The following is a 27,818-nucleotide window of genomic DNA, read 5'->3' as shown; positions in this document are numbered from 1 at the left end:
CCACACTAGGAACCTAAAGCACTGCTGTGTGTGTGTGTGTTGCAGGGGGTGGGGGGAATCCTCCCCCAATCATAGTCACTGAGTTAGTTTTTTCTTTTTAAGGAGACTTCCCTCACTTAAAAAGAGATTGTAAGGTGCTGAAAAGATAGTAGAGGGGTTAAGGCACTTGTCTTGAATGTGGTCAACCCTGGTTCAATCTTCCAGGAGTGACTTCCGAGTACAGAGCTGGAAGTTGCCCCAAGCAATGTTAGTGTGGTCCTAAACCCAAATAAGGAGGGAAAGTGAGTGTAAGGATCTTCTTACTAAGAGGTGATTGTAATTTTTAATGGACAAATTTTTTTTCTAAAGATATAGGCACACTTAAAGTCATTGCAGGCTTAATACATAGAAAGCATATGGAAAAACCCAAATGTCAGATGACAGATGATCAAAGAAGTTGTGTGTATATATATATATATGGATATTATGAAGTAATAAGAAAAGATAAAATCTTGGGGCTGGAGCAATAGCACAGTGGGTAGGGCGTTTTGCACTCGGCTGACCCGGGTTTGATTCCCAGCATCCCAGACGGTCCCCCGAGCACTGCCAAAAGTAATTCCTGAGTGCAAGAGCCAGGAGTAACCCCTGTGCATCACCAGGTTGCTGATGTGTGACCCAAAAAAACCCGCAAAAAGAAAAGATTAAATTTTTAAGTTCCCTACAACTTGAATGGAATCTGGAGTATACAGTGTAAGTGAAATAAGCAGAGGGAGATGGGCAATTACAAGATGAACTCACGCATGTGTGGTATATAGAGAAAAAATAAGGGAACAGATGGTATCAAATGATAACAAACTCTTTACTCTGAACTATAAAACTGAGATATCAAGCAAATTAACAGGTGGACTGGAAATAATATAGTACACTGGTAAAGGGTTTTAGGCAATATGGCAGTGGTGAGGTGAGGTATCCTTGCACATCAAAACTATGAATGTTTATAGTATTGTAGCATGTTATCAAAACTGTAATAATTTTTAAAAACGTTCTCTATATATACCATGCTTACTTGTCTAACCCAATTGCATTGTCACTCTTTATTTTGATAAAATCGAGACAAAAGTTCTCAGATTACACACACACATACACATACACACACATACACACATTTAACCTTTGAATCATGTCTGTGCCTTTACCATAGTCACTTCTGTTGCACAATTAATGATATTCATCTTTATTTTCTAGCAAGCCATCAACTTAAGTGGTTAAGGTAAGTAGGGTACACATTTCACTGTCCATGGTCCTGAACCACCAGACTCTGGAAACTCCGTGAGATATTATTTATTTTGTGTGTGTGATTGGGCCACACCTAGCAGTGTTCAGGTCTTATTTCTGGCTCTGTAATCAGGGATTACTCCTGGTGGTGCCTGGGATTGAACCAAGGTCCCTAAGAGCTTTTATCTTATCTGCTTTACAGACACTGTCTTCATCATACTCTCTGGCCTGGTTCATGGTTTTGATCTCTGAGTTCTTCTATACCAAGCATTGGATACGAAAACCATTGAAGTTGGGTGTGTCCCCAAAATAAACCAAAAAAGATGCAGTGTAAGAAATCACGCAACCCGGAGATTCTTCTGGCACCGATTTATTCAGAGACCTTCTTATGCAAAACGGGAAAGAAGAGGAACAAGGGACGAACGAGGAGGAATCCCATTCCTTAGCTAGGCAGCTTCCCTCCTTTTTACCCCTCGCTGCCTCCTTACGCCCAAGTGTCTGCAGCTGATAGGTTAGTTACAGCTTATGGGCGTGGCAAGACATCCTGTTTCCTTATTAGGAGTTGTTTTCGAAGCACACAGGTGTTGATTACAAAGAACGCTACAAAGCATGGTTCCGTGGCGGCTCTCCACAATGCAGAAATTTGTAAAATACAAGGAACTGCATGTATTTGTAGCTCTTCTTTCCATATAATGTTCCTCTCCAAAGTTGACAATTCCATATAAAGTTTGGCGGCACTACACTAGAATTTTATGGTAACTACTCCCAGTCCAGTGCTCACAAAACTTTGAAGTTCCAGGAATCAAATTCAGGCCTCATCTATGCAAGGCTAGTAGTGTTTTCCCATTGAGTCACATCCCCAGTTTCATGTTGTAGCTCTTTAAAAATTTAAGGGGCTGACACGCCGGCTGAGGATGGAAAATATCCTTTTTTCTTGCCGGGCAGCGTGGCGTCAACCATATTATGAGGACTATTTATTAAGCAGGCACAAACTTGGTGGCGCGGGAAGGAGGAAAAAAAATTTTATGTACTTGGAACAGCGGGACTTCATATCTCCCCATTCTCAGCAATGGAAAACTAATTATCAAATGCTTCCTTGGCAGTAGGGCTGTCCTTCCTAGGAGGAACTCCAACAATAGTGAGTTTTGTGCTGAAATATGGAATGTAATCAAGGTAAAGAGAAAATGAAGTGAAATTTATCAATTACGCAGGCGGAGATGGGGGGAGGGGGCGGGGGTTGGGAGGTATACTGGGATTTTTGGGGGTGGAATATGGGCACTGGTGAAGGGATGGGTGTTTGAGTATTATATAACTGAAACATAAGCCTGAGAACTTTGTAACTTTCCACATGGTGATTCAATAAAATAAATAAAATTTTTAAAAAAGAATAAATACAAAATTCTATGAAAATGACTTTAAAAATTTAAGGGGCTAAGGATATAGCACAGTAGAGCACTTGCTATAAATGCCTGAAATCCTGGGTTTAATCCCTGATCCTACAAACAAATAAATAATTAATAATCATTTGTTGGGGCTGGAGCAATAGCACAGCGGGTTTGCGGGTTTGCTAACAAAGCGTTTGCCTTGCATGTGGCCGACCTGGGTTCAATTCCCAGCATCCCATATGGTCCCCCAGCACTGCCAGGGGTAATTCCTGAGCACATAACCAGAAGTAACCCCTGTGCATTGCTGGGTGTGACTCCCCCAAAAAAGCAAAAAAATAATAATCATGTGTTGATTTTATAATTATATAGAACTTTGTACATATATGTTATATTATATAGTGTTTTCCTATAAGTTGAAATTTTAATTTATATATTTTTGAGAGGTAGTAACAGCTACTAAATAGGCTTTTATTCCTTTAATTTCTGGCACACAGGAGGTGCTCTGGGGATACTCTCAACTTTTTCTCAGGGACCACTCCCAGAAATGTTGGAGGACCATGCGGTGTCATGGTACTAGAGATTGAGTCCTGGGTTCTCACATGAAAAGCATGTACACCAGCCCATTGAGTAATCTTTCTGACCCTTACTCCTTTATTTAAAATAATTTTTTAAACTTAAGGCTAAATCTTTTTTTATTTTGCTTTTTGGGTCACACCCGCTGATGCACAGGGGTTACTCCTGGCTCTTCACTCAGGAATTACCCTTGGCGGTGCTCAGGGGACCATATGGGATGCTGGGATTCAAACCCAGATTGGCTGCGTGCAAGGCAAACGCCCTACCCGCTGTGCTATGGCTCCAGCCCCTTAACCCTAAATCTTTTAACTACATTCTAATTATTAATTCTGAGCCTTGTGGTGTAGAAAACCCAATAAAGAATGCAGTTTCAAAGATTAAAAAGTATTTCATTCACTTATTATTTCAGTTCATGGATGATAATATTTTAACTTGAGACTATTAATCCTATTGTAGTTATTTTGAGTGTTGAAGTGTTGAAAACACTTCTCTTGTTTTTCCAGAGCCGTAGTACGGAGCTTCAATTAAATTTCCAGTTATGGTAGAGTTTTCTGTTGTCCTATAGTTATAGCCTAACATGCAGAAACTGAAAATGTTGTTCAGGGTCATTTATAAGCTCATGGATGTCTGTTAGTTGATCTCTGTAGCAGATAATAATTATAGTATTTAATCACTGTTAGGGACACAAGCAATCATCTCATTTGCTTAATAGGGATTAAAGCACCAAGTCACCCCATATTAATGGCATTTTAAAAAGTTAACTGCTCTCTTAAAATCGAAATAGTTGCCTTCATGTCTCACCTTAAGTAGCACTGAGACAGGTCCGCTGACTGTGTTACAAGACTTTAGATCTTAATTACTGTGCAAGGATAAGAATGTCTGTGTATATGAAATTTATAAAGCTTAGTTAACTTTTCCTGAGATACTATGTAGCTACTTGCCAATAAGAGTTGCAATTGGAGCAGCATCTGTGAATGCACTCTATCTAAATATCTAAATATATATATATATGTATAATGTATGTAAGAGCAAGCACCCTTGCTCTGGCCCCCATAAGGGTCCATTTAGGAGACGAATTTGAATAGATACTTTTTATAGTAATTGTATAATGATAGAACTATAGTTATAGTAGATGGAGAGAAATGAATTTGTACTGAGAATTTCCATTTCATTTCTGTCAAAAGTAGCTGTTTAAACCATCAAATATGCTTAATCTCAGTCATTATCAACCTTCCAGTGGAAATTTTTTTCCTTTTCTTTTTTTTTTTTTATTAGTTTATTTTTAATTAGAGAGTCATCGTGAGGGTACAGTTACAGATCCATACATCTTTGTGCTCATGCTTCCCCCATACAAAGTTCAATAACCCATCCCTTCACCAGTGCCCATTCTCCACCACCTGTAAACCCAACATCCCTCCCCCCCTCCCCAGACCCGTTTCCCCCCACCCCACCCTGCCACTATGGCAGGGAATTCCCTTTTGTTCTCTCTCTCTGATTAGGTGTTGTGGTTTGCAATAGAGGTGTTGAGTGGCCATTGTGTTCAGTCTCTAGTCTGTATTCCATCCGCCTCACCCTTCCCCCACATGACCTCCAACCACATTTTACTTGGTGGTCCCTTCCCTGAGTTACCCAGAATGAGAGACCAGCCTCCAAGCCATGGAAACATTCTCCTGGTACTTATTTCTACTATTCTTGGGTGTTAGTCTTATAGTCTATTATTCTATATTCCACAGATGAGTGCAATCTTTCTATGTCTGTCTCTCTCTTTCTGACTCATTTCACTTAGCATGATACTTTCCATGTTGATCCACTTATATGCAAACGTCATGACCTCATTTTTTCTAACAGCTGCATAGTATTCCATTGTATAGATGTACCAGAGTTTCTTCAACCAGTCATCTGTTCTAGGGCACTCGGGTTTTTTCCAGATTCTGGCTATTGTAAACAGTGCAGTGGTGAACATATAAGTGCATATGTCACTTCGACTATACTTTTTGGCTTTTCTGGGATATATTCCCAGCAGTGGTATTGCTGGGTCAAATGGGAGCTCAACTTCTAGTTTTTTGAGAATCGTCCATACTGTTTTCCAAAAGGGCTGGACTAGCCGGCATTCCCACCAGCAGTGTAGAAGGGTCCCTTTCTCCCCACATCCTCTCCAACATCGGTTGCTTTTGTTCTTTTGGATGTGTGCTAGTCTCTGTGGTATGAGGTGGTATCTCATGGTTGTTTTGATCTGCATCTCTCTGACGACTAGTGATGTAGAGCACTTTTCCATGTGCCTTTTGGCCATTCGAATTTTTTTCCTTTTCTGCCTCAGTGAGGAAGAAAGAAAAAGGAAAAAAAACATATAAGGACTTATCTGAGATTAGGAATACAGGAAAACTAACATGATTGTAGATATTTGTTATTTTTAAATTATTTTTATTTAAATTTTTTAATCACCATGAGAACAGTTACAAAGCTTTACAGTTTAAGTCTCAGTCATACAATGATCAAATACCCATTCCTCCACAAGTGCACATTTTCCACCACCAAGAACCCCAGTATATCCCCCACCCCACCGCTCCCCCTGCCTATGTGGCAGATGATTTCCACTTTACTCTCTCTCCACTTTGATCACATTCAATATTTGGACAAAAGACCCACCCTTATTACTTGGAATTTTCCCCAACAATCAGACCTGCCAAAAAGACATCATTAGAAAATTTGTTTTCTATTGCTGATTATGAAGAGCATATGATGTCACATAACCGTGAAGTGGCTGCACGATTTTGGATTTCTGATATTTTAGTAATAAGTCTGGAGGGATTTCTGCCACAAGCCTCTGGGTTCAAGTCACTGCAGTCTCATATCGGGCTGTCCAATAGGCTCTAAAAGGTGGCAGCCACTGTGCCGCAGGGAAGAAGAGGTGGAAGGGACAAACACCTTTTCCCACCCAGGGTAGCATGGAGCAATAGTTTAATGCACAGTCCAGATGCATTTCTGCCAAAAGCCACTGGGTTCCGAGATTGGTTCGTGTGCCTCTGGGTTGATGGCCATTCAGGAGCCAGGAGCCGTTCATGGCAGCAACTCGGGGCCTCAATGGGCCGGGGAGAGGGGCCGGTTCCACCCCGCATCCCATGATGCCCAGTGTGTCACAGCTCTCTCTCCAGTTTTGGGCAGGGGCGGACGCTAGATCATTTATTTCCATTGCTCACTTTGCTTATCAGGAAAGGTTGCTTTGGAGGAATAGTCCTGATAGCCACATACCAGAGCCATGTGTGTAGAAGCTCATGGTTGCCAGGATTCACTCTGAAGAAGGCAGAGAAACTGCACCTGCTCCATCTGGGGTGTCCCAGAGATATCGGCTTGGAATGGGGCCTGGAGGATTCTCCAGTGTTGTGGTGCCCAGGAGGTTTCTTCACTGCTGAGTCAATATTTATTATGTTTACAGGTGCCTAGAATTTAAACTTCCTTCCTTTGGTGGTAGGTTGAGTTAGAGAGGGGAACTCCTCAATAGTACTCAGAATCATTTTCTCCGAAGAAACCAAATGGACAGTGCTCAGGGCTTGCTCAGAGTACCTATAGAATGTGAGACAAATACCTTAACCACTGTACTAATGTTCTACCTTTTAAAATGACACTTTCTTTACCTTCTTTGACCTGCGTGCCAAAACACAACTCCTAGATTCAATCAATCAGATGGTCCACTTCCCAAGTTTAAACTGGAAATGAGTGCTACATGGGATGGATTCTTCAGTCCACACAGGAGGTAGCAACAGAAGTGACAGAAGTTCTGCTATAGCACCTGGTAATTCTGGGGTCAGTTGTGTGACAGTGGTGCCTGGTACTCATCAGAAGTCATACCAAACTCTGAACCAATTCTGTTTGTAACTCTGTATGCTGAGCAGATTCCCCTGCCTAGTTTCCAAGTCATTTCTCAGTTTCCTGGTGTTCTCTTTAGTGTAAATGTGTCAAAGAATACATTTCTGATGTCTGTAATTAAAGTTTGTGATGATTAAAGTTGCAGGTAAGAGCCAGCAAATTTGGAGGGGCTATAAGGAAAGACTAACAAATCTTACATTGGAGATGTTACCGGTGCCTGCTCAAGCAAAAACAATGAGCAACGTGATGACAGTGATGACAGTGATAGTGATACAGTGATAAGGAGAGGCTAGGAGATGTACAGGGGTCTAGTCGAATACCTTGCATGCACTCAACAATGGTTCCATCCCTGGAACTATATACCTTCCTGAATATAGCCAGGTGTAGCTTGAAGGACTCTCCCCACACCCTGCCCACAACCTGAGCATGAATCAGTGGCAATGCAGGGCCTGAGGAGCTCCACCCTCCTGCATCCTGGCAATGAACTACCACCCCAGCTTCATGTGAGAGAAACTTATGTGGAATGAATATTTGCTTTTAATGAATAGTATCAATTTACTACAGAAACTCTGTGTGTGTTCAGGATATTAATAAACATGAAGACAAGAAGAAATAGTTATTATGTCCATATATTTTTCATATATCAATGACGTTTCAGGAGTTCATAGAGGAAAGAAAGTGAAGTAAAAATTCAGTGTGTTGATCACACACACACACACAAGAAAGAAATTGGTTCAAGTTTTGGGATATAGCTCAACTGGATATGTGCTTTGCATACAGGAACCATGGGTTTGAGAAAAGACACTGCATGGTCCCCTGAAAATCTTTAGAGCTTATCCTTTTCTCACCCATAACTCCCAATAAAGAAATTGGGAAAAGAATTAACTAAGAAAAAGTTGTGCTGCAGATCTAGCACCCATTTATAATGAAAACTCTAAGCAAAATGGGCATTGAAGGAACTTTCCTCAATACAGTCAAAGCCATCTACCACAAGCCCATGGCAAACATCATCCTCAATGGGGAAAAACTAAAAGCCTTCCCTTTAAGATCAGGCACAGGAAAAGGTTGCCTGCTTTGGCCACTTCTATTCAATACAGTACTGGAAGTTCTGGCCATAGCAGTTAGACAAGAAAAAGATATCAAGGGCATACAGATAGGAAAGGAAGAGGTCAAGCTATCCCTATTTGCAGACGATATGATACTATACATAGAAAACCCAAAAAAAATCTACAAAACAGCTCCTAGAAACAATAGGTAGATATAGTAAAGTGCCAGGCTACAAAATCAAAATCCATGGCTTTCTTATATACAAAATAATGAAAGAGAAGAAACAGACATTTAAAAAAAATCCCATTCACAATAATACCTCAGAAAATCAAGTACTTTGGAATCAGCTTAACCAAAGAGGTGAAGGACCTATACAAGGAAAATTGCAAAACACTAATTCAAGAAATAAAAGAGGGCACTAGGAAATGGAGACACATCCCCTGCTCATGGATAGGGAGAACTAACATGATCAAAATGGCAATAATGCCCAAAGTGCTATACAAATTTAATGCGGTCCCTATCAGAATTATTTGTATCACTTGTCACTTGTCATCCCTTTGATCTTCAATTTGCTCGAACGGGTGCCAGTAACCTCTCCATTTGTGCCTGTCACGTACTAGTGTAGCCCAGTGGTATCTGCTCACTCCAGGAACACGAAGAGGCTCAAACAATTCATTCAGGGTTTTGACAAAGAAGTCTGACAATCTCATAGGTAGGTGGCCATGCAGTCTTTTGAAATCCCATGGAATCCAGTCGGTAACAGCTCTAGTCCAGCAGTTGTCTCTAAATCGCATTATGTGTCTGGTCCATCTGATTTTCGACACCTTGACAAACAAAACAGAAATCCTCCCTATCAGAATACCCATGACATTTTTCAAAGAAATAGGCAAAACACTCCTGAAATTCATATGGAACAATAAACCCCCACGAACAACAAAAGCAATCCTTGGGAAAAAGAAGATTGGTAGCATCACCTTCCCCAACTTCAAACTCAACTACAAAGCAGTAGTAATTAAAACTTGCATGGTATTGGGCTAGAAACAGACCTGCAGACCAATGGAACAGAGTTGAATATCCTGTCACAGACCCCCAAATATATGGCCACTTAATTAAAGAATAAATACCTCAATATCAGACATGAATCTATAAGGTACATAGAGGAAAATGTAGGCAGAACTCTCCATGACATTGAAGCTAAAAGCATCTTTATGGATGAAACAGCACTAACCATGCAAGTGGAAGCAAACATAAACAAATGGGACTACATCAAAATAAGAAGCTTCTGCAATTCAAAGGAAACAGTGACCAAAATACAGAAAGAGCCCACAGAATGGGAAAGAATATTTACCCAATATTTATGTCATAAGGGATTAATATCCACGATATACAAGACACTAGTACAGTTGTACAAGAAAACCTCCAATCCCATCAAGAAATGGGGAGAAAAAAAGAAAAACGGAGACAAGAAATGAACAGAAGTTTCCTCAAGAAAGAAATACAAATGGCCAAAAAGCACAAGAAAAAATGCTCCACATCACTAGTCATCAGGGAGATGCAAATCAAAACTGTCACTGTCACTCTCATCCCATTCCTCATTGATTTTGCTTGAGCGGGCACCAGTAATGTCTCCATTGTGAGATTCGTTGTTACTGTTTTTTTGACATATCGAATATGCCACGGGTAACTTGCCAGGCTCTGCCGTGCGGGTGGGATACTCTCGGTAGCTTGCCAGGGTCTCCAAGAAGGGTGGAGGAATCGAACCCCAGTCAGCTGCGTGCAAGGCAAACGCCCTACCTGCTGTGATATGAGATGTCATCTCACACCACAGAGACTGGCACACATTCAAAAGAACAAAAGCAACCAGTGCTGGCGTGGATGTGAAGAAAAAGGGACGCTCTTTCACTGTTGGTGGGAAGGCCGACTGGTCCAGCCTTTCTGGAAAACAATATGGACAGTGCTTCAAAAACTAGAAATTGAGCTTCCATATGACCCCACAATACCACTTCTGGGAATATATCCCGAGGATGCAAAAAAGCACAGTCGAAATGACAGCTGTACCTATTTGTTCATTGCAGCACTGCTCACAATAGCCAAAATCTGAAAACAATCCAAGTGCCCTAGAACAGATGACTGGTTAAAGAAACTTTGGTACATTTACACAATGGAATACTGTGCAGCTGTTAGGAGAGATGAAGTCATGAAATTTGCTTATAAATGGATAGACATGGAGAGTATCATGCTAAGTGAAATGAGTCAGAAAGAGAGGGACAGATATAGAAGGACTGAACTCATTTGTGAATTATAGAATAACATCACATGAAGCTGACACCCAAGGACAGTAGATACAAGGGCCAGGAGGATCGCCCCATAGCTGGAAGCCTCCCATAAGTAGAGGGGAGAAGGCAGATGGAAGAGAGAAGGGATCACTAAGAAAAATGATGGCTGGAGGAATCATTTGGGAGACGTGTGCTAGATAATGGACCAAACATGATGACCTCTCAGTGTCTGTGTTGCAAGCCATAATGCCCCAAAGTAGAGAGAGAGTATGGGGAATATTGCCTGCCATGAAGGCAGGGGGAGGATGGGAAAAGGGGCTATAGCAGTGATTCAATAAAATTAAAAAAGAAAAAAAAAGAAAAGAAAAGTTGTGCTGCTAGAAAATAGATAGAAGCCAAGGACTGAGGGCTCAAAATCTGGAGTTGGTTCAGAAATACATCTGGGATGATTTTTAATACATTAATTTTGGAGTTAGAAGAGGTATATTTTTATCCCTAAACTTTATTTATGCCTAAAAATTAATTTGCAATTTTACCCCACAGTGAAAAATGTCTAAAGTATATCTTTGACTCCCCTTAATTTAACTACTGATAACATGTTATTGACCAGAAGACTTACTAATCCTTTAAACTCATTAATATTTTATGTTATGTGTATATCTTTGACTTCCCTTCATTTAACTACTGATAACATGTTATTGACCAGAAGACTTACTAATCCTATGAACTCATTAATATTTTATATGTTATGTGTTCTTATAATAATATGATAAAGCAAAATGTCATTAAAAATCATAAATGGGAACTAGAGATATTTATCAAATGGCTGGAGCACATGATTTGCATGCAAGTCTTAGGTTCAATTCCTAGCACTGCATGGTTCCCTGAGCACCTCTAAAAGAGACCTCTGAGCACTGAGCCAAGAATTTTCCCTGAAAACTTTTGAGTGTGGCTCAAAGCACCAAAAAGCCACAAACTAAATCATAAGTAGATCGTAAGTGGATCATTGAAAAAGTCTTTATCCTTGTCTTCATATGGGTTAACAAAAAAAAAAAAACAAAACACACAAAAAAAACACCACACCTATGTGAACATACACTGTTCATATTCACTTTGTTAGTACCCCTACTTTCCCTCCCTGCCCTGAGCAGAACCCCTGCAGCCGAAGAGCCCAGCCATAGCCATGCTCAATGGCCAACATCCAGAGACTATAAAACCAAGCTCCCAGAAGAGAACGACGCAGAGAGTCTCTTGTCCCCAAGCCTGGCTGTCTTCACTGGAGCCCCTAGGACAGGGTGGGTTGGGTTTTGCTCCCCACCCCGAGCAGAGCTCCCTTGGCTGAAGACCTCCAGAGCCCAGCCACAGCCATGCTCAAGGTCCCTCTCCACACGTTTGGACGAGCCTCACGTATGAAGGAACCAGCAGAGGGTCCCAGGTGTGTGGGACCTGGGGCTGAGACCTCCTAGCCTGCTGGGATCTGGACTGGGCCTCTTCCACCCAGATCTCCCATTTTCTAGTCGCTAGGCAGTCACACCCAGGGACTGCCCCGGGGCCGTGTAATCCTACCAACGGCCAACATCCAGAGACTATACAAAACCAAACTCCTGGAAGTAATATCTTATAGCCTAGTTATCCCCCTCGGAGAACCTGCCATGCTATCAAGTTTACTGTCCGCATGGGAGAGCCTGGCAAACTCCCCATGTCATATTCATATGCCAAAACCAGCAACAATGATGTATCTCAATCCCCTGACTCTGAAAGAGCCTCCAATGCGGCACCATTGAGAAGGACGAGTAAAGAGAAGCTTCTAAAATCTCAGGGCTAGGATGAATGGAGACGTTACTGAGACCACTCGAGAAAATCCATAAACAATGGGATGATGATGATGATGATGATGATGATGATGATGATGATGATGATGATGAGTACCCCTAGCACTTCTTAGGTGATCTCTGATACAGAACCAGGAAGAGCCCCTGAGCATTTCCAGCTGTGGTCCCAAATACACAAAGCAAAATAAAACTCACATTGACTAATAAAACTCCACTCTATATGTGCTCCTACACTTTCCAAGTGGTTGTCAAGTACTGAGTACACAGCAAAGAAGGAAAATAGATAAAACAGGGTGAAGAATCACCCTCTATCTGTCAGAATGACAGATAGAGCCAGAGTTGGATGGGTGTTATTTAAAGATAAACTCAGGCATATTTAAAATTTCAAGGTTTTTTGGGGTAAAAATTGGACAGTGTCCAACCATAGGAAGTAGAAATGCTCCACTGATGGGATCTAAGGGAAAACTTTTTGGAATTTTTTTCAGTGGGGCTGGTGGTTAGTGGGGTGAGGGAGAGTACTCTGGTGTGGTACTGAGGCTACACCAGAGATGCTCAGTAGCTACTCCTGGCTCTGTATTCAGGGATCACTCCTAATGGTGCTTAGCGACTATATGGATTGTCAGCAATCAAATCAGGGTTCCACCTTAACCCCTGTACTACATTTCCAGCCCCATGGAAATGATTTTTACAGAGAAAGTAAAGTCAGTATATTTAATTGTTTATAGTTTAAGTATTTGTTTTATTTGAAAAACTTTGTTGATTGTGAATGATTGTCTTAAGAATGACTTCTTAATATTGCAGAATTTTCTTTTTTTCTTTTCCCCTCTTTTTTCATTGAATCTTCATGAGATATCATTACAAAGTTGTTCATCATTGAGTCTCAGTCATATAATATTCAACATCCATCCCTTCACCAGTACACATTTGCCACCACCAGTGTCCCCAGTTTCCCTTCTGCCTGCCTTTCTCACCCCATGCCCGCAACGTGCCTCTATGACAGACAATTTTCTCCTTCTCCTTCTCCCTCTCTCTCTCTCTTAATTTTCTTTCAGGTATTGTAGTTTGTAATACTATTACTGAAATGGGGTCATGCATATCACTTTACCTCCTTTTAGCACTCAGTTTTTGCCTAGAGCGATACTTTCCAACTCTCATTGTCATAGTGGTCCCCCCCCCCTCTATCTTTAATTTTATTGAATCACTGTGAGATAGTTACAAGCTTTCATGTTTGGGTTACAATTACACAATGATCAAACATCCATTCCTCCACCAGTGCACTTCCCTACCACCAATATCCCCAGTATACTCCCCCTTTCCCACCCTCCGCCTTGCCTCCATGGCAGACAATATTCCCCATACTCTCTCTCAACTTTTGGGCATTATGACTTGAATATTGCAGAATTTCCAGGCATAGCTTTGTGTTGACTTATACAATCTGCTAAGGCCTCAGAACCACCTCAGTTTAGGAGCCTCAATGTTTAATTTTAATAGTGTCAAATTATGTAATGGTGGTTAAGAAATACCTCTTAATTATTGAGACATAAAGTAGAACACTAGTTATTATGACCTGGAGGGAATGGAGATCTCGGCATTATTCATTTAATAGGTATATAGTGGCAGTTCCATACAAGGAAAGATGTTCTGGGGATGAATGTTGGTACTTGCATAACAATGTAAATATGCATAATACCACTGAATTGAACACTTAAACAAGATTAAGATGGTAAGTTTTTCATTATGTGAAGTTGATCACAGTTTTAAAAAATTATCTTTACTTATACTATTTTGTACATATTTAAGTCTACTTACAAGACCAGCTGCAGGTTAAATTGTAGATCAATATATGTGTATTTGAATAACTGGGTCATGTGGATGTCTATTCTTAATTTTTTTGAGCAGTCTCCATACTGTTTTCTGTAGAAACTTAACCAGATGACACTCCCACCAGTAATGGAAGAGCTTTCTTTCTCACCACATCTCCATTAGCATTGATTATTTTCAGTCTTTTGATGTATGACATTCTCGCTGGTGAGAGGAGATATCTAAATTGTGTTCCCAGATGATAAGTGAAGAACACTTTTTTTGTTTTTTGCTTTTTTGGTCACACCCGGTGATGCACAGGGGTTACTCCTGGCTCTGCACTCAGGAATTATGCCTGGCAGTACTTGGGTGACCATATGGGATGCTGAGGATTTGAGGATTGAACCCGGGTCGGCTGCTTACAAGACAAATGCCCTACCCGCTGTGCTAATACTCCAGCCCCCGTGAAGAACACTTTCTCACAAGCCTTTTGGCCATCTGTATGTCTTTGTAGAAGTGTCTGCTCAGATTCTCTTCCCCTATTTAGATAGTATTGTTCTTTTTCTATGTGTGTACATTATAAATCTCAGAATTTGGTAGATGTGTGCTGAACAAACATTTTCTCACGATCTTAGGGCTTCCTTCTATTCTATTCACCATTTTTTTTCACATGGAAAAATATTGCAATTTGATGTAGTGCCATTTGTTTATTTTTGTGTCTATTTTCTTGGTCAATGGCAGTGACTCTTTGAGGAGGCCTCTGAAGTCAATATCATAGAGACTTCATCATGGAGACTTCTAAATTTTCCTAAATATACATTATGGATTAATGACTAATATCAAGGCTTTTGGTAAAACTTGTGAATAAGCTTTTGTATATGGTGTGAGATCTGAATTGATATTCTTTTTTAAAAAATTATATGTGGTCTAATCATATTTTCTAATACTATTTTTTGAAGAGGTTTTCCTTGCTTCATTTTATACACTTTACTCCTTTGTTAAAGATTAGCTGCACATATATCTGGTTTAATTCTGGGCGTTTAATTTTATTTAATTTGACTGAAAGTCTACCTTTATTTAAGTACCTCTTAGTTTTGGTAATTTAAATTATACTCTAAAACTACAATCAAGGAGAAAATAGTTTCACATTATTTTATTCTTCTCAGGATTTCTTTGACTGATAGTACTTATACTCCATGTAAGTGCTAAATTATTTTTTCCATGAAAAGTGCCAGTAAAACTTTTGTGGGTACTTCATTGAATCTTTGGGTAGGATGGTAATTTTTTGGCTTGTTTGGGGTCACACTGGGAAGTGCTCAGGACTCACTCCTGATTCTGTGCTCAGGGTTCACTCCTGGTACTTGGAACTTGGTATACTAAGTACTTGGTGCTTGGTACAATGGTACTTGGGAAACCATATGTCCATATGTGATACTGTGGATCAGACTAGTGTTAGAAACATACATGGCTCCTTAACCCCTGAACTTTCTCTCTGTCTGTTCCAAAGGACTTTTAAATAGCTAATGTTGCATAAAATTTTTAAAATATATTTTGTTTTTCCTATTGGAATGTAAATCTATGAGAACAGATATAATCTGTATATGAGTCATATATTTAGTACCTATTGCAGCTTCTAGAATGGAGTAAGTACACAAAACATGTACTTCAATAAAAATGTGAATATTCAATAAAAATGCAAATGTCTTAATCTATTTTTTGCCACGTTTTCTCTCCTCCCTATCACCACCTCTAGCTCCTACTTAATCTTTTCTCTCTTTTTTTCTCCCTCCCTCTTGTTTGTTTTCTTGCTTTTTCACTTTCTCCCTTTCTTTTTTCTTATCTATGCTCAAGGCTTGCTCCTGTTCTCTGCTCTGGGATCATTCCTAGACCAAGTGTGGAGCCAAGGATCAAACTGGAGTTGGCCTTTAGCATGAAACACAGGTTATACAATTGTTCCATCTATTGAACAATTAAATTCATGGGAATTTGGATAGATTAGGAAGTATCACTGTAGCATTGTATCACTGTCATGCCATTGCTCATCGATTTGCTCCAGCGGGCACCAGTAACGTCTCCATTGTGAGACTTGTTGTTACTGTTTTGGGCATATCGAATATGATACAAGTAGCTTGACAGGCTTTGATGTTCGGGCAGGATACTCTCAGTAGTTTGCCAGGCTTTCCGAGAGGGATGGAGGAATCGAATCTGGGTCGGCCACGTGCAAGGCAAACGCCCTACTCACTGTGTTCTTGCTCCAGTCCAATTACCACCTCAGATTAGGAAGTATCAGGTATAAATTAGGTTTATTTCCTTTAAATGCACGTTGATTATATCTCTGAAAAATGTTTAAAGTTGTATTTGGTTATAAAAGCCTTATTTATTATTTGGCTCATTTATTGTAGTGCTCAGAGAGAGGTGAGCATCTTTTTAATATTAGCCTAAGAATTATGAAGCAAAAATATTTGTTTTTTTAATTTTTTTAATTTATTTTATTTTTTTATTTATTTTTTAATTTTTATTAAATCACCATGTGGAAAGTTACAAAGTTCTCAGGTTTATATGTCAGTTATACAATATTCAAACACCCATCCCTTCACCAGTGCCCATATTCCACCACCAGAAACCCCAGTATACCCCCCGCCCCCACCCCCTACCCCCTACTGTATAACTAATGAATTTCACTTCATTTTTTCTTTACCTTGATTACATTCCATAATTCAACACAAAACTCACTATAGTTGTTGGAGTTTCCAAACAAGAGAGACAGACCTACTACATTTGATAATTAGTTTTTCATTGCTGGAAATGAAGAGATATGTAGCCCCACTGCTACAAGTATATAACTCTCTCTCTCTCTCTTTTTTTCCTTTTTCCTTTTCCCTTTTTTTTTTCTTTTTCCCCCTCATCCCCCTTCCTGCGCCTCATAGTATGGTGTACGCCACGCCGCGTCGGCCAGCGTGGGGCTTTTGCTTAGTTCACAGTCCAGAGGTGGCTGCTACATTAAAAACCTTCAATATTTCAACAAAAACTTACTGTTATTATTTGGAGTTTCCCCCCCAAGTCAGACCTGTTCAAATGGAACCGTTTCACATTGCTGACAATTATAAATGTTAAGTTGCGCGGATGCGGCAGCGTCCGTGCGGTTTTGGATTTCTGTATAAAGTCCAGGGAAAATTCTGCCAGAAATTACATAGCCCAGCTCACAGTCCCAGTGCATTGCTGTAAGAAGTCTCTGAATTCAAAGTCTTTAGGCACAGAGGGTCCGATTCGCGCTCAGCGGCTCCGGATTTATCTGGGCCGAGGGCGTGCCGGTTATGCCCCCTTCCCATGAGTTCCTGGGAGCCCCAAAAGTAAAAACCAAATACCTGTGGGTTTGGAGTCACAGAAGATGGCGCCTGCCACATGGGTGCCGCCAGCCTGCCGCTTTCCATGCAGGAAGACAGGGTGGGGAGGAAAAAAAAATCCACCCCCGGCAACACAGAGTTGTAGCCCAGTTCGGTGTCCCAGTGCATCGCTATCGGATGCTGCGCTGGATGCCCGAATGTGTTACATCTTTGGAATCAAAGTCTTTAGGCACAGAGGGTCCGATTCGCGCTCAGCGGCTCCGGATTTATCTGGGCCGAGGGCGGCAAAAATATTTGTTAACCTTTACTTTCACTAATCTAAACCTTGCATTCTCTGGTACCAAGGTCATTTTAAAGAAAAGATGGATCCTACCATATTTATTGTTTTTCTGCCAATATTTGCATCTGAAGTGAAGACATATCTTTATGAATGTTGTAGGCATACTTAATTATGGGGATAATTTGATTAAATAGTGCCCAAAATGTTGACATACGGGGGTTAAATTGAAAGCATGGGATTAGGTAGGAAGCAGTTGGGGCACATAAATCAATGGTTAGAGACTTTGGAGCTGTGATTTGCATAGAGGTAAGATAAAGCTCCAAGGAAACTGCCCTTCCCTTGACAGGAAGTCCACTGCCTGCAAGTCTCTGACTCAGTCTTTTTTTTTTTTTTCTGTTCTGGCAATTAAACCTAAGGTCACACACATTCATGACAAGTGCTTTAACTCTGAACTATATTTATGGCTTCGTATTATTGAGGGGTCTTTTGGACCACATCTGGCTACTCTCAGATGTTACCTCTGGTTCAGTGCTTGGGGAACCATGTGCAGTGTCAGTGACCAAACTGGTGTCAGCCACATGCAAGGCAAGTAACTTAACCCTTGTCCTATCTCTCTGACCAAATAAAAAATAAATCTTTTGGGAGGGGGGTTGTTTGGGACCACTCCTGAGCAGGAGTAAGTCCTGGCTCTGCACTCAGGAATCACTTCAGGTGATGCTTGGGGGATCCTATAGGATGGCAAGGATCAAACCAGGTAGACTGCATGCAAGGCAAGTTCCCTACCCACTGTACTATCTCTCCAGCCCCTAAAAAATGTTTTTGATGCCTATTTGATGCTTGTACTTCCCATGGTTAATATACAGGGAAGGGTATTAATATGGATAGTCCCTTGAATTCAGTAATGGATATGTTTTGTGTGTTTGGGGGCCAAACTTAGTAATTCTCAGAGTTCACTCCTCGCTCTGTACTCAAGGATCATTCCTGGTGGGGCTCCAGGGACCGTATGTGGTGCCAGGAATCCAACTCAGGTCGGCCATGTGTAAGGCAAGCGCTTCATCTCCTATATTGTTGCTCTGGCCAAGATAGTTTTCATATATGTTTTTCTTTTATTTTTTAAAAAAATGTAGGAGTGCTGCTATTTATTCAGCCACTGGTTAAGCTGACTGAAGCAGGCATGAAATCCATATTACCATATTACTTAAAATTTTTTTAATTAGTGAATATTATTGAGAAAGACCATCACAAAGGTGTTAATGATTGGGTTTCTGTCATATAATGATCCAACACCCATTTCCCACTACCAATGTTCCCAGTTTCTTTCCCAACATCCTTCAACACACTATCCTCCACAACCAGCCTGCCTCTATGGCAGGCACTTTTCTTCTTTCTCTCTCTTTCTCTTCTTTTCCTTTTGTGCATAATGGCTTGCAATACAGGTACTAATAGGTCATTGTGTTTGTTCAGGGCATTCAGTATTTTTTATCAGGAAAGTAAGGCTGGAGTAACTTTTTAACTGGGTGGCAGCTTTGGGGTGTGCACATGACTTCTGAGGCTTCCAGCAGTACAGGGAAGGGGGGGTAGTAGCCCATCCCGACCCCCAGAAAGTCTGGAGAGTTCAGTCACAAAATCCCGCATACTAGAATTTTAAGAAGATTATATCTAGGTGAAGTGTATCCTGAGACTGTGGGGTCCAACTGGGGGCATGGCGGCAATTTTGGATGTGGGAGAAAGCAGCTACCAGGGGCTCTGCTTCAGTGGGTACCAGTCTGATCCAACCTCCTACCCCCGATTTACCCCAGTCTGCTCAGCCCTGCTAGGGTGAGAGATTAACTGCAGCTTTTGATTTCTTTCAAGATTTATGGGTCTCTGAAGCAAGGCTGACAAATGAACTTTGACAACAGTGCCGGTGGTGGTTTGTGGGCATAACTCCCACATACCTAACTTTTGGCCATTTAATTTCTTTGGAATCTTGGCCTGGAGTTGTTGCAATCCTGCCAGAGGCACAGTGGCAATTTTTGTATATCAGGAAGCCTGACGGTACCATCAGGATGCTGATGTACTCGCCCCAGGGTACAGGTTGACCTGCTGGCAGCACCACACTCCCACATATATCTTTTTTCAATTTTTGTAACACATTCTCTCAGATCTCTAGAAAATTAGAAAAAAAAATTGCTGCACTAACATTTTTTTACCCCCAGGGCTAATTATTCCCCATATTATGAATTATTCCCCATATTATGCATGTTTGTTACATGAAAAAAAGCACAGTTTTCATCTTACCCTACTCTTTTTTAAAACTTTTATTTTAAAATTTTATTGAATCACTGTGAGATAGTTACAACCTTTCATGTTTGGGTTACAATCACACAAACACCTATTCCTCCACCAGTGCACACTCCCCACCACCAATATCCCCGGCATACCCGCCCCCCCTTTCCCACCCTCCCCCAGCCTCCATGGCTGGCAATATTCCCCATACTCTCTCTCTACCCTGGGGCATTATGACTTGCAACACAGACACTGAGAGGTCATCATGTTTGGTCCATTATCTACTCTCAGCACACGTCTCCCAGATGATTCCTCCAGCCATCATTTTCTTAGTGATCCCTTCTCTCTTCCATCTGCCTTCTCCCCTCCACTTATGGGAGGCTTCCAGCTATGGGGCGATCCTCCTGGTCCTTGTATCTACTGTCCTTGGGTGTCAGCTTCATGTGATGTTATTCTATAATTCACAAATGAGTTCAGTCCTTCTATATCTGTCCCTCTCTTTCTGACTCATTTCACTTAGCATGATACTCTCCATGTCTATCCATTTATAAGCAAATTTCATGACTTCATCTCTCCTAACAGCTGCACAGTATTCCATTGTGTAAATGTACCAAAGTTTCTTTAACCAGTCATCTGTTCTAGGGCACTTGGATTGTTTTCAGATTTTGGCTATTGTGAGCAGTGCTGCAATGAACATATAGGTACAGCTGTCATTTCGACTGTGCTTTTTTGCATCCTTGGGATATATTCCCAGAAGTGGTATTGTGGGGTCATATGGAAGCTCAATTTCTATTTTTTTTTAATTTTTATTTTTTTACTGAATCACCATTAAGAAAGTCACAAAGCTTTCAGGTTTAAGTCTCAGTCATACAACGATCAAACCCCCATCCCCTCACCAGTGCCCATGTTCCACCACCAAGAACCCCAGTATTCCCCCCCTCCTACCCTCCTAGCTGTTTGGCTAATGATCTTCACTTTATTCTCTCTATACTTTGAATACATTCAATATTTCAACAGAAAACTCACTATTATTATTTGGAATTTTCCCCAAAAAGTCAAACCTGCTGAAACGGCATCATTCGATAATTTGTTTTTCATTGCTGAGAATGGAGAATATATGAGCTTGTGTGGCCGCAATATTTTAGTAATTAAGCCCAAAGAGATTTCTTCCAGAAGTCACCGAAAGAAAAGGCCGAGAGAGAAAAACATTACCTCTCCCGGGGCGGCATGGGGTTGTAGCTCAGTTCACAGTCTAGATGCATTTCTTTATGAAGCTGCTAGGTGCCAAAAGTGGTTAATAGGCCTAGCTGGGATCATAGTCTTTTAGGAGCAGAGGAACCGTTTCGTATGTGGCCACTCCGGATTTTGTCTGGGTGGTCAATTTCTAGTTTTTGAAGGACTGTCCATATTGTTTTCCAGAAAGGCTGGACCAGTTGGCATTCTCACCAACAGTGAAGGAGCGTCCCCCTTTCCCCACATCCACGCCAGCACTGGTTGCTTTTGTTCTTTTGAATGTGTGCCAGGGGCTGGAGCAATAGCACAGCGGGTAGGGCGTCTGCCTTGCACGCGGCCGACCCGGGTTCGATTCCCAGCATCCCATATGGTCCCCTGAGCACCGCCAGGGGTGATTCCTGAGTGCATGAGCCAGGAGTAACCTCTGTGCATTGCCGGGTGTGACCCAAAAAGAAAAAAAAAAAAGAATGTGCCTCTGTGGTGTGAGATGATATCTCATTGTTGTTTTGATTTGCATATCCCTGATAGTGATGTGGAGCATTTTTTCATGTGCCTTTTGCTTGTTTGTATTTCTTTTTTGAGGAAACTTCTGTTCATTTCTTGTCCCTATTTTTTGATGGTGTTGGAGGTTTTTTTCTTATACAATCCTGCTAGTGTCTTGTATATCCTGGATATTACTCCCTTATCAGATAGGTATTGGGTAAATATTATTTCCCATTCTGTGGGCTCTTTCTGTATTTTGGTCACTGTTTCTTTTGAATTGCAGAAGCTTCTTAGTTAGATGTAGTCCCATTTGTTTATGTTTGCTTCCACTTACATGGTTAGTGCTGTTTCATCCTTAAAGACGCTTTTAGCTTCAATGTCATGGAGAGTTCTGCCTACATTTTCCTCTATGTACCTTATAGATTCATGTCTGATACTGAGGTCTTTAACCAATTTGATCCGACTTTTGTGTCTGGCATTTGACAGAGGTCAGAGTTCAATTTTTTGCAGGTAGCTATCCAGTTTTCCCAGCACCACTTGTTGAAGTGGCGTTTCTTGTTCCACTTCACATTTCTTGCTCCTTTGTCAAAGATTAAGTGGGGGTCTGTGGCAGGATATTCAACTCTGTTCCATTGGTATGCAGGTATGTTTCTAGCCCAATACCATGCTATTTTAATTACTACTACTTTGTAGTAGAGTTTGAAGTTGGGGAAAGTGATGCCCCTTGTATTCTTTTCCCCAAAGATTGCTTTAGCTATTTGTGGGGGTTTATTGTTCCATATGAATTTCAGGAGTGTTTTGTCTATTTCTTTGAAATATGTCATGGGTATCCTGAGAGGGGGATCTTTGTTTTGTTTGCCAAGGCATCGAAAATCAGAGGGGCCGGACACATAATGCGATTTAGAGACAACTGCTGGACTAGAGCTGTTACCGACTAGATTCCACAGAATGTCAAAAGACTGCATGGCCACCCACCTATCAGACTTCTTCATCAAAACCCTGAATGAATTGTTTGAGCCTCTTTGTATTCCTGGAGTGAGCAGATACCATTGAGCTACACTAGCATGTGACAGGGACGAATGGAGACATTACTGGTGCCCGCAAGAGCAAATCGAAGATCAATGGGATGACAAGTGACAAGTGATACAAGTGATCCTGATAGGGACTGCATTAAATTTGTATAGTGCTTTGGGAAGTATTGCCATTTTGATCATGTTAGTTCTCTCTATCCATGAGCAGGGGATGTGTCTCCATTTCCTAGTGTCCTCTTTTATTTCTTGAAGTAGTCTTTTGTAATTTTCCTTGTTAGGTCCTTCACCTCTTTGGTTAAGCTGATTCCAAGGTATTTGATTTTGTGGGGTACTATTGTGAATGGGATTGTTTTTTTAATGTCTCTTTCTTCTCTTTCATTATTTGTATATAAGAAAGTCATGGACTTTGGGGTGTTGATTTTGTAGCCTGCCACTTTACTATATCGACCTATTGTTTCTAGGAGCTTTTTTTGTAGATTCTTTAGGGTTTTCTAAGTATAGTATCATATCGTCTGCAAATAGTGATAGCTTGACCTCTTCCTTTCCTATCTGTATGCCTTTGATATCTTTTTCTTGTCTAACTGCTATGGCCAGAACTTCCAGTACTGTATTGAATAGGAGTGGCAAAAGCGGGCAACCTTGTCTTGTGTCCGATCTTAGAGGGAAGGCTTTTAGTTTTTCCTTATTGAGGATGATGCTTGCCATGGGCTTGTGGTAGATGACTTTGACTATATTGAGGGAAGTTCATACAATGCCCATTTTGATAAGAGTTTTCATCATAAATGGGTGCTGGATCTTGTCAAATGCTTACTCTGCATCTATTGATATGATCATATGGTTTTTATCTTTTCTTTTGTTGATATGATGGATTATGTTGATTGATTCTTGAATGTTAAACTATCCTTGCATCCCTGGATAAATCCTACTTGGTCATGGTGTATGACCTTTTTGATGAGTCGTTGGATTCTATCTGCTAATATTTTTTTTGAGGATCTTTGCGTCTGTGTTCATCAGGGATATCGGTCTGTAATTCTCTTTCTTTGTGGTATCTTTGTCTGCTTTTCGTATCAGTGTGATATTTGCTTCATAGAAACTGTTTGGAAGTGTTTTTGATACTACAATTTCCTGGAAAAGCTTAAAGAGTATTGGGAGTAAGTCCTCTTTAAAGGTTTGGAAGAATTCACTAGTGAATCCATCTGGGCCAGGACTTTTGTGCTTGGAGAGACTTTTTATTACCATTTCAATTTCCGTGATGGTGATAGATCTGTTCAGGTATTCCAGGTCTTCTTGTTTCAGCCTTGGGAGGCTATAGGAATCTAGGAATTGATCCATTTCCTCGAGGTTTTAGAGTTTCGTGGCATAAAGATTCTCAAAGTAACCTCTGAGGATCCTTTGAATTTCTGTAGTTTCTGTTGTAATGTCCCCCTTTTCATTTCGGATTCGGCTTATTAGGGTTTTCTCTCTCCCTTTTTTTGAGTCTTGCTAGAGGTTTATCGATCTTGTTTATTTTCTCAAAGAACCAGCTCTTGGTTTCATTGATATTTCGGATTAATTTTGGGGTTTCCATCTCGTTGATTTCTGCTCTGAGTTTTATTATTTCCTTCCTCCTGTTTGGATCAGGTTTCTTTTGTTGGTCATTCTCCATTCTCTTAAGCTGTGAGGTTAGGTTACTTATGTGGGCTCGCTCCTCCTTCCTGAGGAATGCTTGTAGAACTACAGACGTTCCTCTCAACACAGCTTTTGCTGTGTCCCATAAGTTTTGGTAACTCGTGTCCTTGTTTTCATTCGTTTCCAGGAATCTTTTTATTTCCTCTTTGATTTCCTTTTTAAGCCACTCGTTGTCCAATAGTGAGCTGTTTAATTTCCAGGTGTTTGATTTAGTTTTCTGTTTGTGTGATTTATTTCTAATTTCAGCACATCATGGTCTGAGAAGACTGTTGACACAATCTCTATCTTCTTCATTTTATAGAGGTATGTTTGTGGCTCAGCATGTTGTCTATCTTGGAGAATGTTCCATGCACACTTGAGAAGAATGTGTATTCAGCTTTTTGAGGATGAAGTGTCCTGTATATATCTACTAAGATATCTACTAAGTCCCTTTCTTCCATTTCTTGCCTCAGATGAAGTATGTCCTTGTTAAGCTTGAGTCTGGTTGATCTATCAAGAGGTGATAAAGCAGTGTTGAAGTCTCACACTAGTATTGTGTTGCTATAGATGTCTTTCTTCGAGTTTATGAGTAGTTGTTTTAAGTACTTTGCTGGTCCCCTCATTAGGTGCATATATATTTAGTCATGTAAGTTCTTCTTGTTGTTCAGATCCCTTTATCAATAAGAAATGACCTTCACTGTCTCTTGTGACCTTCTTCAGTCTGAAATCGATGTGGTCTAATACTAGGATGGCTAACCCAGATTTTTTATGCTTACCCTATTCTTATGTTAATGCTGGTCTCAGAGAGAAAAACTCTTGCATTAATGGAATAGTGTTTATTAACTTTTTGTTAATTTAAGAAAAGCAATTTCAGAATATCTTTCTATTCCATAGGTCTGTGTCATATTTTCTGAGGGCATTAACACCTTCAGTTTGTTAATGGAACTTATGATACAAAGTAACCTTTCAAAACTTTCAGTTGATATTCCTAGTGCTGGTTTTCAGAAGATAAGTGAGAAAATGTTAAACTCTTTGAATAGTAATCTAGCAAGAACCACTAGGCTTTTTTCTTGTCCTTTTGGGGCGCTTCCATCTTAATGTGATAAACTGTTGTCTCAATATGATAGTGACTGCTTAATTGAAAATAATTAATTAAAAATAATTCCATTGCCTTTATAACCTAGTTGTAAAAGTGATATTTCAAGCAACCAGTAGCCCTATTTAGTCAGCGGCTACTATTTTGGACAATGCAACAGACAGAACACTCCTAACACTTGCAGAATGTTCTGCTGAAAAAGGAGATAATAAATCAAAAACTGTACTATTCCTCAGAGTAGAACTATTTAGGAGTCTATTATGTCACAGATTCAGAACTGACAACATACAGCAGTATTCTGTGCCATTCTTCCAGCATTTTCTGCTCCTACAGTGAACAACGGCCAGCATAGGATCATCACGGAAACTATTGAGGAATCTGGCTTTGCACTTCAACTCTTGTCTTAGTGTCCACAAAAAATTGGAAGTGATTTATATAGAGTAACAGCCTAAAAAGTAGTGAGAGTAACAGGGACTTCCTTACAGCAGTGGCGTCATGACCTTATGAACTGTGCAAAAGCCGGAGAATTTCCAGCCAAAGTCAAGTTGTGAAGCACTGGGCATGGCCCAGAGTGAGATACAGCATTGGCATTCCTTTGAAGCTTTGGCCTCTCTAATCCTGTTGCAGATGGTTTTAGTGCTCTATTTTGTTAGAAGGTCTTCCTTGAGTCTCTTGCACCACTAGCACAAGTAATTGAGCTTCAGTTTGGAACTCATTTAGCATGGCATTGGCAGGGAACACCCAGGTTAGTTACAATTTGCTCCTGCGTTTCTTGGAAGGACAAGTGAGGTTCTCTTCCGACCAGCAGACCAGCAGCACAGTTGTATGCTTTCATTGCAGGAACAGCTCTGACACTTTGAGAGGGAGAAACTTTTCTCTTACTCGATTATTATGTTGGCATTGGTTATATATCCAAGAAGAGAAAAAGTCCTCCCTTAATTTTTCATTTTCAGAGCAGCTATCTAGGTTCACATTCGTTTTGATTAAATTCTTTCACGTTTCAATATCTCAAATTTTGGATTCAGTCTGGTTCAACTTCCGTACAACTTTAACAAATATAATGCCCCCTCCCCAACTCATTTTCTTTAGTTTGTTCTGCACTTTGTTGGTGGCTTCCAGTAGTTTTATAACTCACAAATCTAAGTCCTTGGATTTTCCATTTGGTTTTAGCAGTTTGACACTTCAGCATTGTACCACATAAATAATTTTTTTTAACAGGATATCATTATTCACACCTTCCCCAAAGTTTCAACTTTGTACTAGTTGCCATGGTAACAAGAAGGCACCAGCTGAAATGGTGTGCTTGCTCTCTTGAAGTCATTAAGATGGAGAGGAGAGGCAAATAATTTATATTCATGGTTAAATTAGTAGTAACAAGAGAAAAACATATTTTTTTTGGTTGCTGGACTTCATAATAATCCTTATTTTGGGGTCTCCTAAGTGATGCTCAGGACCCCTGGGACCCCTACTGGTGATTAAAGGCAACCAGACAAAGGGCCAATGGTTCAAATCAAGGGCCTGGGGATGCTCTACTGTCTTAACTCAGTGGTGCTGGTGCCTTCCAGGGCCACACCCAGCAGTGCTCGGTGCCACTAGGGCTGCGCTTGCTCAGAAGACCTTGTGGCACTGGGAATGGGAACCTAGGTCAGCATGTCTGGCCTGTTAATAACTATTCTTTGACTGATTTTTATTACTTTATGATTTTTTAAAAAAAATTTGTATTAAAGACATTTCATTTGCTGATGGAAACTTCAGGACTAGCAAGATGTTGACAACATGAAAGCATACAATTTTTTCGACTGTTTTTAAAAAATTTTTTTTGTATTTTAAAAAAATTTATTACACTCAACATTATTATTTTTTTTAAATTTTTTTATTGAGTCACCATGTGGAAAGTTACAAAGTTTTCAGGTTTAAGTCTCAGTTATACAATGCTCGAACACCCATCCCTTCACCAGTGTGTTTTTTAAAAAAATTAAAAAAAAATTTTTATTAGTGAATAACCGTGAGGTACAGTTACAGACTTACAAACTTTCGTGCTTGCATTTCAGTTAAAAGATGATCGAGTACCCATCCCTCCACCAGTGCCATTTCCCACCACCAATGGTCCCAGCATTCCTCCCACCACCCCAACCCTCTCCCCTCCACCCCACCCCACCTCTGTGGCAGGGCATTCCCTTTTGCTCTCTCTCTCCATTTAGGTGTTGTGGTTTGCAATAGAGGTATTAAGTGGCCATCATGTTTGGTTTATAGTCAACTTTCAGACCGCATCTCCCATCCTGAGCGAGCCCTCCCAGCACCTTTTACTTGGTGACCTCTTCTCTCTCTGAGCTACCTTTTATATTGTGTCTCTATTCGTGGCATCCATCATTCTGACTATGATATATGTTTTGGAGTCTTTTTAC

This window comes from Sorex araneus, chromosome 4 (assembly GCF_027595985.1).
Source record: "Sorex araneus isolate mSorAra2 chromosome 4, mSorAra2.pri, whole genome shotgun sequence".
In the NCBI taxonomy this organism is placed as follows: Eukaryota; Metazoa; Chordata; class Mammalia; order Eulipotyphla; family Soricidae; genus Sorex; species Sorex araneus.
This window is presented reverse-complemented; position numbering follows the sequence as displayed.